Consider the following 14,827-nt stretch of genomic DNA (forward strand, 5'->3'; position numbering starts at 1 on the left):
AGGATAGGCACACTAAAAGGGAACATATTGTAATATTAAAAGCTCCCGAATCTTAGACCAGTCGTGCGCAGCCTTTTGGAGTACAGGGGCCATAGTGAGAATTAAGACTTTCAGCAGATAACGAAAGAATCACCAAATGTTATTTTTACATTCAGATACAAATAAGTTACTGAGTAGAGATTTTCTTCCCTACATATCACTGCTATAGAAAGCCGTAACTCATCAAAGTGAAAGTTTGCACCAGAATTTTTATGTAAAACACTTTAAAAAGTCGCAAGGTGAGGTTGCGCAAAAATGTCACAACTTTTGGTAATTTAAGGTCAGTTTCAGCAAGATCCGCCAAAATGGATGAAGCTACAGTGGGACGTGTCATTGCAGTGCCTGCTTGTCTAATTTATGATGAGCTGTGGTGTACCTTAAACCACAAATAATACTCCAGTCCCTAACTGGAGTAAGATTTGTGGCGAGGCACACGGCACTTTTAAGGCGCCCTCATTCATTAAGAATTGTGGCCCCTCCTAATAAATTAGTCGGCCTCTTACTGGCATATACAACGCTGATATTGATAATCAGGGCTGTGTCCTAATGGTGAAGATAAGTTTCTAGGGAGACCTGGACCAGACATGTGAGGTTTTCATCTTTGTTCTGACAAGAAAAGCTTGTCACCAGGAAAATGCAGTCCAATCTGCAGGGACCATGTTATAGATCAGGGGGAGCTGGGTAGATTGATATATACCGTCATTTTCTGACAAAAGATCCGGTATAAATTGTGTATTAATCATTTAATTCTGGGATTTTGGTCCAGTGTGCGGTCCTTATCAATGAACGACAGCTTCCTTTGTGTAAGAGTGCATACAGAGATAGGACCACCCAGCGGACAAAAAATCCAATAAACAGCAGAGGATTAAATGACTAATTATGATAATATAATAATCAGAACTATACGGGATCTTTTCTGACATATCTAAATATCAGTCTACTCAGTTCCTCCTGCTCTATAACACAGTGCCTGCAGATTGAGCCACATTTTCCTCCTGACATTCCCTTTAAATAATCGTGCATGCCGAGGCATTGCTGGTGTGTAATTTCTTGTAGATGACAGAGGAGATCGCTCTCTGACATTCCCAGCTCAAGACAGGTGAAAATGTCCTAAAAATGTGATTGTCAGAAGGAGAAACACCTACTATAATGGATTTGATACACAAATTCAGAAATCTGCTAAATAAAGTGTGCTTTTGGAAGGAAAATGGCAAAAAATGGAGGAACATGTATTGACCAGAGGTATTATAAGTCGAAATTCCACATCTGCTCCATAAACTTGCCTTTCTATCAGGGCTGTGGAGTCAGAGTTGGTGTCCATTTTGGTGTGGGTGAAGTCAGAGTCGGTGTCCACTTTGGTGGGTTCGATATAAAATGGAGCGACTCCGACTCCTAAAATATAGAATAAGTTGGGTACAGTAGTATAGTGCAGTTTGTGCTGTAACTGGTTTTCATAATAATTTGGGAAAGTTCTGAAATGTCCTATAAATATCTGTTGTGTTCCTGACCTAAGGATCTCGGCTTTTAGTTGCGATGAATCTGCACATTATATACATGCACAGTAGTGAGGCAGTGCTGTGGAGTGAAGAGTCGGAGGGAGGTTTGGCATCCTACTCTAATAAGTCCTTTTTTTACCTTATCTATGATGGAGGCTCTGAAATTAGCCTTTAAAGTAGTTTTCTGGTATTAGAAAACCATTTTTCCTTGAGTGCAGTTACCTTTAAAAGATAAACTGTGCTTCCATTGCCTGTTATTGACAGCGCTATAAGATTGGTATATAGTTTTATGAGAAAATATTGAGTATTCAGGCCTATCAGTGACAGCTTTATTTGTATATGTGCATACAGAGACAGCTGTCAGTCACTGATGGACTGCCCACTGGACCAGAATGTAAATGATTACTGAATCTTTTCTAACAAAACTACATACTGTATATCAATCTGCTCGACTCCACCTGCTCTATAGCATGGTGCCGGTAGATTGTACTGCATTTTCATGTTGACATGTACTCTCCAATCTGTCAGTAGGATCAACGCTTTCAAGCTGTCTATATGGGCATGTAGTGCATAGGAAGCGGAATAAATGTCAATAAAATGATACTTTGATATCTGTGACCTGATGACTTATTCCAGAGAAATCTACGTTTTCTTATATGTAAATGAGCTTTTCAGGACTATGTGGCGGACGCTGATCTGCATAAGACACTGCCCCCAGAGCTTACGTTACTTGAAGGAGGAGTTACCGGTGTGATGTGTAATGGCCGCTCTCTGCTCTCCTGATATCACTGCAGAGCTGTGTGTGGTTACATGGCTGGGGTCACAAGAGCCTAGAAAAAAAATTGCTCCCATTCTCATCCAGGAGAGTGGGTCGATTTTTTTTTTTTTTTTCTCTTTTGTCATCCGTGTGCTGTCCGTGTACAATCCTTTTTTTTTTCTCAGCAGCTACTATTCAGGACCATTTACAGTTTCTAATCTTAGAGAATTGCATTGTATTCCTAAAAACCAGATGTTTTAGTGATGGTCCGTATGGCATCCAATTTCTCAGTTAAGTTGCAGCATTTTGCGATTATGAAGATCTGCACTGCCTCATTGAATAACCTTTTTTTCTGTCGGATTGCATATGTCTGATTTATACGGTCGTTTGAGTGAGTCCTCACTGACACATCTGCAGGTTCCTCTCAGTACTTCAGCTTCCATCTCACAGGCAGCCAGAGTTGCAATATTGGTGCAATACAGTAGAGCTGTGAGAGCTGCAAAATATGCTTGTAAGGCTACTTTCACATTAGCGTTTTTTGGCGCAGCACTTCGTGCGCTATAGAAACACATGCAAAAAACGCATCATGCATTTTGCATGCGTTTGCGTTTTTTAGGCTCAAGCATTTGAACCCTCTGTATTTACTTTCATGCAGTCTTCTCTTTATGGTAGATTTGGATATTGATACGCCTACCTCCTGGAGAGTGTTGTTCACTTGGTTGGCTGTTGTGAAGGGGTTTCTCTTCACCATGGAGACTATTCTGCAATCATCCACCACTGTTGTCTTCCGTGGGCGCCCAGGTCTTTTTGCATTGGTGAGTTCACCAGTGCTTTCTTTCTTTCTCAGGATGTACCAAAATGTAGATTTTACCACTCCTAATGTTGTAGCAATTTCTCGGATGGGTTTTTTCTGTTTTTGCAGCTTAAGGATGGCTTGTTTCACCTGCATGGAGAGCTCCTTTGACCACATGTTTCCTTCACAGCAAAACCTTCCAAATGCAAGCACCACACCTCAAATCAACTCCAGGCCTTTTATCTTCTTAATTGAGAATGACATAACGAAGGGATTGCCCACACCTGTCCGTGAAATAGCCTTGGAGTCAATTGTCCAATTACTTTTGGTCCCATTACAAACAGGGTGGCACATGTTAAGGAGCTGAAACTCCTAAACCCTTCATCCAATTTTAATGTGGATACCCTCAAATGAAAGCTGAAAGTCTGAACTTCAACTGCATCTGAATTGTTTTGTTTAAAATTCATTGTGGAAATGTCTAGAACCAAAATTAGAAAAATGTTGTCTCTGTCCAAATATATATGGACCTAACTGTATGTATGTGTGTCAAGCCACGCCCACTCCACAGAGCCCCCGCCCACTCCGCATAGCCACAGGGAAAGAGCTCCTGGTCCAGGGACACCTGACAACAATTGTGACACACAGCTTGGCCTCACATACATTGCACACACAGCTCTGCTGCAGGGACCCACTGATCCCATGTATACAGGGTTACTATACTTCCCCCAGTGATGTGATATAAGACGTTGCTCTGTGACACGAGCTGACACTTCTCCAGCACCAGCACAGCCCTGCGTCTGACTCCTCCTCCCAAGCACGTGACTGGTCACATGGTTGTGACATCATCACAGGTCCTTTAGCTGCCCAGGATCTTGCATCTACCGGGAGTTTAGGCAGGGAAGAGAGGAAAAAAGCAGCAGCAGGCGGCGCGGAGCGGTGCCATCCTCTCTGGCAGCAGTGACGGCCCCTCTCTGGAGTTTCACTCTGTGCTGCTTGTCGCCGCCAATGTGCTGATTAGGACATAAAGCCCTGGATCTGTGCACCAGCTGCTGGCCTGGCAGGAAGGAGGAAAGAAGAAACCCACCGCACACAGGCGGAGCCCCCGCTGTCAGTCTGCGCTGGAAAAGAGCAGCGACATGAACATCAGCATCATTTACGCCAGCAGGAAGATGCGCAAACCCGTGCAGAAGGTGTAAGCCACACCCGTGCCACGCTACGGGTGCCCCCCGGTCCTAATAAGGGTTAACAGGAACAACCTGAGAGCGGCGGAGGGCCATTGCTGGCATGGAGGGGACAGGGCAGTGCTGGCATTGAAGGGATGAGGCAGTGCTGGCATGGACGGGACGGGGCAGTTCTGACATGAAGGGGACGGAGCAGTGCTGGCATGGAGGGGACGGGGCAGCGCTGTCTGCCTGGTGACACTGCTTGCCACTGTGTGTATATAAAAGCTGTGCTGCAGGAAAGTGCTGTGTATAAAGGAGGAGCGTAAGGTGCAGGAGGAGGCTTTGTAAATAGGAGCATGAGGTGCAGGAGGATTAAAGGGAATCTGTCCCCCCTTTTTTGAGATATCATGTAATGATATGATTCAATTGTGTGTCACATAAGGATTCTTTTAGTACTTTTGCTTCCCCCTGACCCCGCACCTTTCATGCTTAAATACCTTGTTTATATCGGTTCAGATGTATGTAAACTGCCACGGTTCAGTCCGATGGGCGGGGCTTATTCAACTGCTACCCCACTCCTTGTCTTGCTGTAAAAAGATTACCTCTGGTCACTGGCATTGGCAGGTAGGACTACTCCCAATCAACCTACACCTACTGCAGCTAATGACAGCAAAAGCAGGCAATGGCCGAGGAGAGTATTCATCAGCCGGCGCCTGCGCTCTAAATAAATAATTAAAAAAATGACGTGGGTTCTCCTGTATTTTTAATAACTGTCCAGGCAAAACTGACAGCTGCGGGCTGCAACCCTCAGCTGTCAGCTTCAACAAGGCTCGTTATCAAGAATAGAGGGGTCCCCACCCCATTTTTTAAAATAATTTAAATAAATGATTTAAGAAAATGGCGTGGGTCCCTCCCTATTTTTGACAATCAGCCGAGCTAGAGCAGACAGCTGGGGGCTGGTATTCTCATCCTGGTAAGGGACCATGGATATTGGCCTCCCGCAGCCTAAAAATAGCAGCATGCAGCTGATACGGTGCTTTTCCCACTTGCCCTGTGGTGGTGTCAAATGGGGTTCATATTTATGGGGTTGATGTCACCTTTGTATTGTCCGGTGATATCATCAAGCCCAGGACTTAATAATGGAGAGGCGTCTATAAAACACCTATCCATTACTAATCCTATTGTTGTATTGTAAGTAAACACAAAGCCAAAATAAAGTCCTTTATGTGAAATAAAAAACATACTTTTACTTTATTTAAAAATAATGACGTATTCTTCCCTTTATTCCTCTCTACCCTTGGTGAATGTTTTTATATGTAAGTTGCTTTTTGGTATCCATGTTTGTTTTTGTGTATACCCACCATCATATCTATCCCAGGCGTAATGGAGGAGGGAGGAGGGGACAGCTTAGGGCATTAACAGGAGCTTAGTAAGGTCAGAGATTCAGGCCTTTCTACCTTTAAGGCTATGTGCCCACGTAGCGATTTTTAAGCGTTTTTGCCGCGATTTTCGGCGCGAAAACGCAGCGAAAACGTTTAAAAATCGTGCACAGAACGCCCCCCATGCATTCCTATGGCATTCCGCACATGCTGTGCTAATGCTGCGCTTTTTTCTGCGGCGGAATCGCATCGCGGAAAAAAATCGCAGCATGCTCATTCTTTTGTGCGGAATCGCAAAGAATTGCCGCGATTCCGCACCCATAGGAATGCATGAGAATCGCTTACTTCCCGCATGTGGCTATGCCCACCATGCGGGAAGTTAAGCGTCTCATGTGTGGTTGGTACCCACGGTGTGGAGGAGAGGAGACTGTCCTTCAGGCCCTGGGCACCATACCCCTGTAAAAAAAAGAATAAAAAATAAAAAAATCGGGGTATATTTACCTTCCGATGTCCCGCGCTGCATTCCCGGCCTAGCGTTCCCAGTAATGCCTTGCGGCAAGGCCCTGTAATGACGTAGTCTCGCGTGACTCTAGCGGTCTTGCGAGATCGCTATAGTAACGCGAGACTACGTCATCACAGGTCTCGCAAGGCATTACTGGAAACGCTGAGGCCCGGGAATGCAGCGCGGGACGCCGGAAGGTAAATATACCCCGATTTTTTTATTTTTTTTTAGCATTTTAACATTTTATCTTTTACTATTGATGCCGCATAGGCGGCCTCAATAGTAAAAACCTGGTCACACTTGTCAAACACTATGTTTGACGAGTGTGACCAACCTGTCAATCACTTTCCAAGCGATGCTTCAAATCGCTTGGAAAGTGCTTGAATATCGCACACGAAAATCGCGGCAAAATCGCGATCATAATCGCGGTGAAATCGCGCGGAAAAAAACGCGCGATTTCTGGGAAGGAGTCCGGTTTTTAGTGAGCGTTTTAAAACGCTACGTGGGCCCACAGCCTAAGAGTACCCTTGGGACAGGGATAGTTAGGGCTCCAGTTACAGGGACAGTTTGAGCCCCCCACTTCCTAGCTGAAGACCGTCACAGTGTGACAAGCACCTCCCATATGAAAATAGTTTTGAAAATTAAAGGTCCACAGGCATCCTTGCTCACTTAACTATCTTTCCACATTGATAGTGACTAAGTTGGAAGGAATTTGAAGTTCCTTTACTGTTCCATCAAAATTTGAGCCTCTATCACTATTCTTGCTTCTCCTAGTCAGACGTCTCCTATAATGACTCATCCTTGGTCCAGTCTCTGGGCTTACAGAGCATTATGGAGGCCATTGATCTGTCCTCTAGTTTTATGTCTCTTACGAGGAGTAAGGCTATCGTAGCTTATTGGTCCAGTTCTGGTATCCGGTGGGCAACATGATTCAACTGGCGGTGATGTGCCGCTTTCTCTGGTGTATTTATCTTGGACCTGTTGTCAAGTTTCTGATTGCACACCAATATGGTTGGCAGGGGTAAGCAGGTCTCACCATCCATAGACTCCACTTTGAATCTGGTCGCTTTCCTCCCCGCTGTCTCCAGTACCCGCACGTCTTCAAATAAGAACTGGGATCTGCAATGTTAAAGAAGGACTTAGCTAAAGACCTGTGCCTTTGATCATCTAGGAATGCGTATGTCTTGATCCCTCTAACAAGGCAGATTTTTTATCAAGATTTTCCTCCTACAAGTCCTCTACAGATCTCCGTTCACTGAGAGGGGACTACTGGGGTGTCTTATGTCCGTGCCCATCTGCTTTCAGTCACGTTCCTCCATTTGTGGTGATGACCGTGGATGTGGTTCTGGTTGAAAAGCTATGTTGTGTTCTATGCTACCATATTCTGCACCTCTCACACTATCATAAAACCAGAATCACGAAAAGAGAATTCAAGATCAAGGAGTGTCTACGAGCAATAGAACAATTCTTTATTAATAAATCACATACAAATTAAAAAAGAAACCTCATGTTAACAGAAGAGACGCAGCAGAGCGTGAGTTTCATAGAAAGAATTTTTAAACAGAATAATCAAAATAAAAATAAAAATATACAGCAACTCTATGTGGTCCTGTGACGTTCACTCCCTTGGTAATATTAATTACATTATTTTATACCTAGGGATGGAGAAGAGTCACAGGTTCAAGTGGCCTCCGCTAGGCATAAATAGATATACAGGTGCTTCTCACAAAATTAGAATATCATCAAAAAGTTAATTTATTTCAGTTCTTCAATACAATAAGTGAAATTCATATATTATATAGTCATTACAAATAGAGTGATCTATTTCAAGTATTTATTTCTGTTAATGTTGATTATTATGGCTTACAGCCAGTGAAAACCCAAAAGTCATTATCTCAGTAAATTAGAATACTTTATAACACCAGCTTATAAAATTATTTTAAAATTCAAAATGTTGGCTTACAGAAATGTATGTTCAGTAAATGCACTCAATACTTGGTCGGGGCTCCTTTTGCATCAATTACTGCATCAATGCGACGTGGCATGGAGGCGATCAGCATGTGACACTGCTGAAGTGTTATGGAAGCGCAGGTTTCGTTGATAGGAGCCTTCAGCTTGTCTGCATTGTTGGGTCTGGTGTCTCTCATCTTCTTCTTGATAATACCCCATAGATTCTCTATGGGGTTAAGGTCAGTCAAGTTTGCTGGCCAATCAAGCACAGTGATACTGTTGTTTTTAAACCAGGTATTGGCACTTTTGGCAGAGTGGACAGGTGCCAAGTCCTGCAGGAGAATGAAATTTCCATCTCCAAAAAGTTTTTTGGCAGAGGGAAGCATGAAGTGCTCTAAAATTTCTTGGTAGACGGCTGCGCTGACTTTGGTCTTGATAAGACACAGTGGACCTACACCAGCAGATGATATGGCTCCCCAGACCATCACTGATTGTGGAAACTTCACACTAGACCTCAAGCAGCTTGGATTGGGTGCCTCTCCACTCTTCCTCCAGACTCTGGGACCTTGATTTCCAAGGTCTAGTGTGAAGTTCCCACAGTGGGCCCCAGGCACAAAAAAAAAATCACAATACATTTGGTCTAATGTCGGAAGGCAGATATTTTTTTGGTTGACAACATTTATACTAGACTGTAGACTGACTTATGTACTGTATATGTTTAAAGAATATGATACAGAAGGATTTTTTAAAAGTGGTGAAAAGAAGTAGAAAGGACAAATTTTTAGCGTGCTCCTTATATTCTCAAGATTCTGGCAACCTATAACCACCAAGAAAGGGAATGTAAAACCTTATTGCAGAGTACAGAAGATGCTTCATTAGAAAGATCAATTTTTATTTTGCTGTCTACATTGAAAAGTGGTCTTCTAGCGCAGTTGTCTTCTCAAAAAAGATGGCCACTGTGCAAAAAATCAGATGGAACTTGAAATGTTAGAAATCCAGTCTGGACAAGGGAGTGATTCCCTCAATGAAGATTGTCATGATTCCTTCTATCTGAGTGTCGGGAAGTACTGAATGACAGTTCAGCTGTCCAAGCTAGGAATGGGGTGTGCTGAGCTGTCAGTGTGGTGATGGACAGCTCAATCGGATTTTGGAGCATGCTGACATGTCAGTGTCTGCAGTGACCATTTAGCCTATCCGGACCAGGATGTGCTGGGGCTTCATCCATGTGTCTTTTATCTAGATTAATTACCTGGCTATTAAACCAGTTCTTTGCCTTAGATTTATGCCAATTGTTGCTTTGCTCATGAGGTATGTGCTTGCTCTGTGCTGCTTGTCTGATGTTCTGATCTTTGCTGATCAACCTAGGATTTCTTTGTCCATCCTTTTGCCTAGCCCTTTTTGTAGTGATCTGCTACCTTCTTGGATTATGGACCTCAGACTGTTTACTGGCTACGCCTTTGTGTCATACCTCTGTCTATGATGTACCCTCTTGGCTTTTGACTTCGGACCTCACTACCCAGCCTCACTGCTTATCCATGACTAGTGATTAGCATCAGATGAACAGTATAAATAAATTCAACAACTACTTTAACAACGTAACCTCTAATTTACCTATCTGTGTCCTGTGCAGTTACCGCTACAAGAAACCAAGGTATCACAATACAGCAAGAAAGTATCTGCAGACTGTAAAATGAAGGCGATGCTCAGCCAGGTCACGGGGCCGTCGCTTGCTAAAAATGTTAAAACAAAAAGCAAAAAACACATATCCTGAACTAAAAGTAAAAAATATACTGCAAATAATGCATAAAGGTAATAATAATAATAATAAGGGTATTTAGTAAACATAATTTTGATCAAAATAATGTACAAGCCATCCCGCCACGTCACGGCAACCCTTGTGGGACAGTCCTTACTCTAGTATTTAAAACCTTTTCACTTGCCAAGTGGCGTGAATGTGAATAAGGGTCGAGCGGCTGAACCACTAGTAACAGCTTAGGCCAGACTGGATGGCTTTCCCAGCTCAGAAAGAGGGCGGTCACACCCATATATGCACTGAATGCACAATGAAATGAATAAAAAACAAATCTGAACTGAGAAAAGTACCGTATTTTTCGCTTTATAAGACGCTCCGGATTATAAGACGCACCCCAAATTTTGAGGAGAAAAATAGGAAAAAAACTTTATTTTTAATAAAATGGTGGTGCATCTTATAATCCATGCGTCTTATTGCTTTCCAGGGGTGGTGATGGAGGAGGCCGGAGTGGAACATTGCTGCTGGGATGAGGGGGTGTTTTGATGTGCAGCGTGCCGCTGCCGGTGTCTGTTACTGCCGCCGCCCTCTGTCCCCTGATGCTTGCCACCACCGCCACGCTCTGTCCCCCGGTGCCTGCTTGCCACCACCGCCGCACTCTGTCCCCCAGTGCTTGCCACCACCGCCACGCTGTCCCCCGGTGCCTGCTTGCCACCACCGCCGCGCTCTCCCCCGGTTCTTACCGCCACCACCGCGCTCTGTCCCCCCGGTGTTTGCCGCCATCGCCGCGCTCTGTCCCGTTCTGAGGGTACTTGCCGCGGCACTCTGTGCCCTGATGCTGCCGCTGCGCTGTCCGCCACCGCCGCGCTCCTGTCCCCCGGTGGTTTCTTCCGCCCCACCGCCGCCGCCGCGCTCTGTCCCGTTCAGCGTGGGGGGTCTCTGTCGCTCCATGCCTGCTTTCTTCCTGGAAAATGGCCGCCGCGCATGCGCAGACGGACATCTCGGCACTGAAATCTCGGGAGATGAGATTTCAGCGCTGAAATCTCATCTCCCGAGATTTCAGTGCCGAGATGTCCGTCTGCGCATGCGCGGCGGCCATTTTCCAGGAAGAAAGCAGGCATGGAGCGACAGAGACCCCCCCAATCTGAACGGGACAGAGCGCGGCGGCGGCGGTGGGGCGGAAGAAAAAACCGGGGGACAGGAGCGCGGCGGTGGCGGACAGCGCAGCGGCAGCATCAGGGCACAGAGTGCCGCGGCAAGTACCCTCAGTGGCAGCGCAAATGTATATCCTCTTTGTAAGACGCACCCCCTTTTTCCCCTCAATTTTGGGGGAAAAAAAGTGCGTCTTACAAAGCGGAAAATACGGTAAGTTAATGTGTATGCACAATGTAAGTGCATATTAACACATGACCATTAACCAGAGAAAACAAAAAGCAAAAATATTTTTTTTTTTATTGCTAAAAATGTTGTTTTATTCAGATAGAAAATAAAAACCGCAGCGAGGTTAGCTTTCATCTGAGACACAGGATTTAAGGCAGTTTGTAGCTGTACGCATGCTGAGGCCTTGCCGTCCCACCACTGTCACAAAGTCCCACGTATGCTGCATGGGATGGGTGTTAGGCGTCGGGTTCCTGCAACTGCACAGCAGGAATCCAGAGCCTTGCATTCAGCGGTCTCCCATTCTCCACCGACCGCTCAGGAGCCTGCACAGCAATCTCGGTGTTCCAGACGCCCTGCTCAGACCAGCTCTGGGCCAGCAATAGCAGCGCAGGCTGCTCAGCAGCAAGCTACTTCAGAGGCTAAGTCCTCAACTCGCGCTACTGGGCATACTCACGAGACGATTTCCCATTGGAGATTGGGAGTCACATGCTCAGGTCCTTCTCGTGATCTGATTGGTCCATCTCAGGGATCTGGAAGCTTCCGGAAGATCCCGGCTATGAAAGGTTCGCATGGCCACTCGGCCATGCGCCAGTATCGACTCTACTTGCTACATGTGTGAATGATGACAGATGCATGAACCTGCGAATGACTCAGTAAGACTCCGCTCCCACTGATATTACGTGTGTGGATAGGGACTTAGTCATAGAGTCAGCGCCAGTCAGTGGCACGCTACAGGCCACAGTGCATATCATCACCTAACTAGCGTCCAACAGTGCGCCCTTCCTGGGTACTGTCGCTTAGCAGCTGTGTCAGTAGCTGCGCTGTAGTCTGCAGCTCCTATGGGCGTCCGCGGTAGCGACGCCGCACGCACAGTAAGTCTAGACGGACTCTGTCCCTCTGCCTTGGGCCCAGCTCCTGTGACCATATACCATGCGTGAATTTCTCTGAGTCCTGTGAGTCCAACAGGCTCAGTACTTATGTTTATGTGTAAGGCGTCTCTGTGAAGCTAACAGAGTACGCCCAGAGCACACCGGGTGACGTTAAACCCGTGTGCGATATACCACCATATTGTGCGTCTGCCATTATATAGCAGCAGTTTAACACCTCTGCACGGTGGACCCTGGGCGGAGAACGCACTTTCTATTATTTTATATTTAGTGCGTTCCGCCGTCCCTAACAATGGGGGAGACATGGAGACTGAAGCCATGCAGGGCTGAGGTCCTTGTACTTATTGGGTCAATATGTACACGGGAGAGGTGGCAGCCACCAGGACAGGTATCGGTATCCTGGGTTTATTTCGAACATGACAAGGAATATTGTGGAGCTCTGCAAAGCCCGACAAGTGCAGAAAACATGACGTACTGGCATGGTGTTCTACTATTTCTTATTCCGGGGTTTAAGCTCCTCTGCAGCATTACTCAGGAAGATATAATTCTTCTTCTGTGGATTGTAGGACTCATGGCCTTTGGACCCATCGTAACTGGAGGAATAGGCAAAGATGTTCCCGTTGTGGTTGAAGCAGCATGCAGAGATGGGCTGCTCCAGCTGCTCTGAAGTCTTTAGTTTCGTCCAGGCGTCTTTGTCCCAGAAGCTGAAGCGTTCATCGGAGCCGACTTGCCAGTGTGCCATGTACCGGGTGGAAGGCGATACCGTTTATCGCGTAGATATCCTGGGGAGCCGCAGTGTTTGACCTGTTGGATCGATGACATTTGAATGTGAAGTTGTCTTTGGCTGGATTAGGGGGGTTGATGTAATGGATGGCAACTCTGCCTTCAATGCTGCCCAGGGCGAAACCAGTCAGCTTGTTCTGCTTATTTTTAAATATAGCGACACATCGGTGCTGGTGTTTTAAGGGGAATTCGATCCTCCGTAACTCAGAGGGCTGGTTCGCCAGCTGGTAAACTATTATACCTGTTTCTGCAGTGGCTACAACGGCCATAGGATAGACCACATCCGCACAGTAACAAGACCAAAAAGCACAGCCAAATTATGTGAACACACTGCAGGGTACACACCATGGGAGTCTTGGGGTATTGGGGTATGTGCACACGATTAGTAAGCGCTGCGGTTTGAACGCTGCTTATTTATGCAGCATCCAACCCGCAGCGGCCAGATTTTACATCATAGTGGGAGGGAGTTCAAGAAATCCCATGCCCACTATGCGTCCACAGACGCCTGTGGATTACCTGCGGAGACGGACATGTGACGCATCTCTCCAGACCGCAGCATGTCAAGTTTCTCTTGCAGTTTCTCTTCGAACATGCACTGCGTCCAAAAGGCTGCCACTTCCGGATCATCTGCACATACCCTTAAAAAGGTGTTTTCCTGAGTCACTGGCTCGCAGCAACTGTGTAATATGAATATTGAAATCCATAGATACATAATTAATCTGATTGTCCACCCCCTTTTTTTATTTTACAAACTTCTTTGTGCTGTTTCTCTTCTGACCAGTTGGCATATAAGCAGTGCAGCAAACCATCAAATGAACCAGGTTTAGACTAGATGTGTTAATGAATCAAAGAAGCGCAATAATAATAAACAAATGAATACATAAATAATGGCAGCATTACTTCCTACAGGCGTTACTTATTGATTCAACAGTGCCCATACATGGCCTAGGATTTTGGTATAATACTTGAGTATGATGGACATTTTCAATTAAAGTTTTAGTCTCTTTCTCAACTATATGTATATTTATGTCTTATAACAAATATGAGGAGAAAGTCAATGAAGTCCTAGCTTTAGAGATTGATTCATCTCCATGGCTGAGGTTCCAGATTAATCGCTGTGAGTCTTTTACCTATTTTTGATAACCAGCCAAGGTAAAGCAGACAGCTTGGGGCTGATATTATCATTCTGGGAAGGTCCATGGTCTTTGTGCCCTTCCCTGCCTAAAAATACCAACCTGCAGTTGGCCCAGAATTGGTGCTTCACAATAGATGCGCCATTCCTGGCGCTTTGCCTGGTCGTCTGATTGCCCTGGTGTGGTGGCAATCTAGGTAATATTTTGGTTGATGTCATCTGTGTAATGTTATCTGGCATCAAGCCCAGGGTTTAGTAATGGAAAGGTGTCTTTCAGACATCCCCATTACTAACCCGGAAATAAAAAATAAAAACACACTCACAGAAAAAAATAGTTTATTTGAATAAAGACTTTCTTACACTGTCCCTCGTTTACCAATTTATTATCAGAAATGTTCTCACGAAGCTCCCCGATGTAGTCCAGCGTTCCCCGATGTTTGTGGCATCTGTGAATAGCAGTAAAGCACTGCTAATTACAGGCGCCAGGTACTGATGACAACTGTCATCATAGCTGCTCTGGGGCAGCTGTGGGCTGGTATTTTTAGGCTGGGGGAGGCTCAATAACCATGTACCTTACCAGCTTCATAATATCAGCCCCCTGCTGTCTGCTTTACATTGGCTGGTTATCAAAAATAGGTGAAATCCCTCATCATTTTTGTAAATTATTTTATAGGATTAACAGAGCTGAAACCTGTTTCCTATGAGAGTGGATCCCTACAGTTTCAAGAACTGTAGTGAATGCTATTAGTTTTGATTATGTCAAGAAGACTGAATATGTTTATTTCATTTGTTTATTGGACTGGTTTATGAAGCCTG

At 45.2% G+C, this 14,827-nt stretch overlaps 1 protein-coding gene and 1 pseudogene across 1 annotated transcript in view; one reads left to right on the top strand and one right to left on the bottom strand.

The window, feature by feature from the left end:
* SDC3 (syndecan 3) overlaps positions 1-14,827 on the top strand; it is a 153,488-nt gene that overhangs the window by 11,484 nt on the left and 127,177 nt on the right. The gene's annotated exons all lie outside the window — the stretch shown is intronic.
* LOC141074354 (mRNA export factor RAE1 pseudogene) lies at positions 12,526-13,175 on the bottom strand (annotated as a pseudogene).

This window comes from Dendrobates tinctorius, unplaced genomic scaffold (assembly GCF_039654945.1).
Source record: "Dendrobates tinctorius isolate UK_male_01 unplaced genomic scaffold, ASM3965494v1 ptg000015l, whole genome shotgun sequence".
Classification (NCBI taxonomy): Eukaryota; Metazoa; Chordata; class Amphibia; order Anura; family Dendrobatidae; genus Dendrobates; species Dendrobates tinctorius.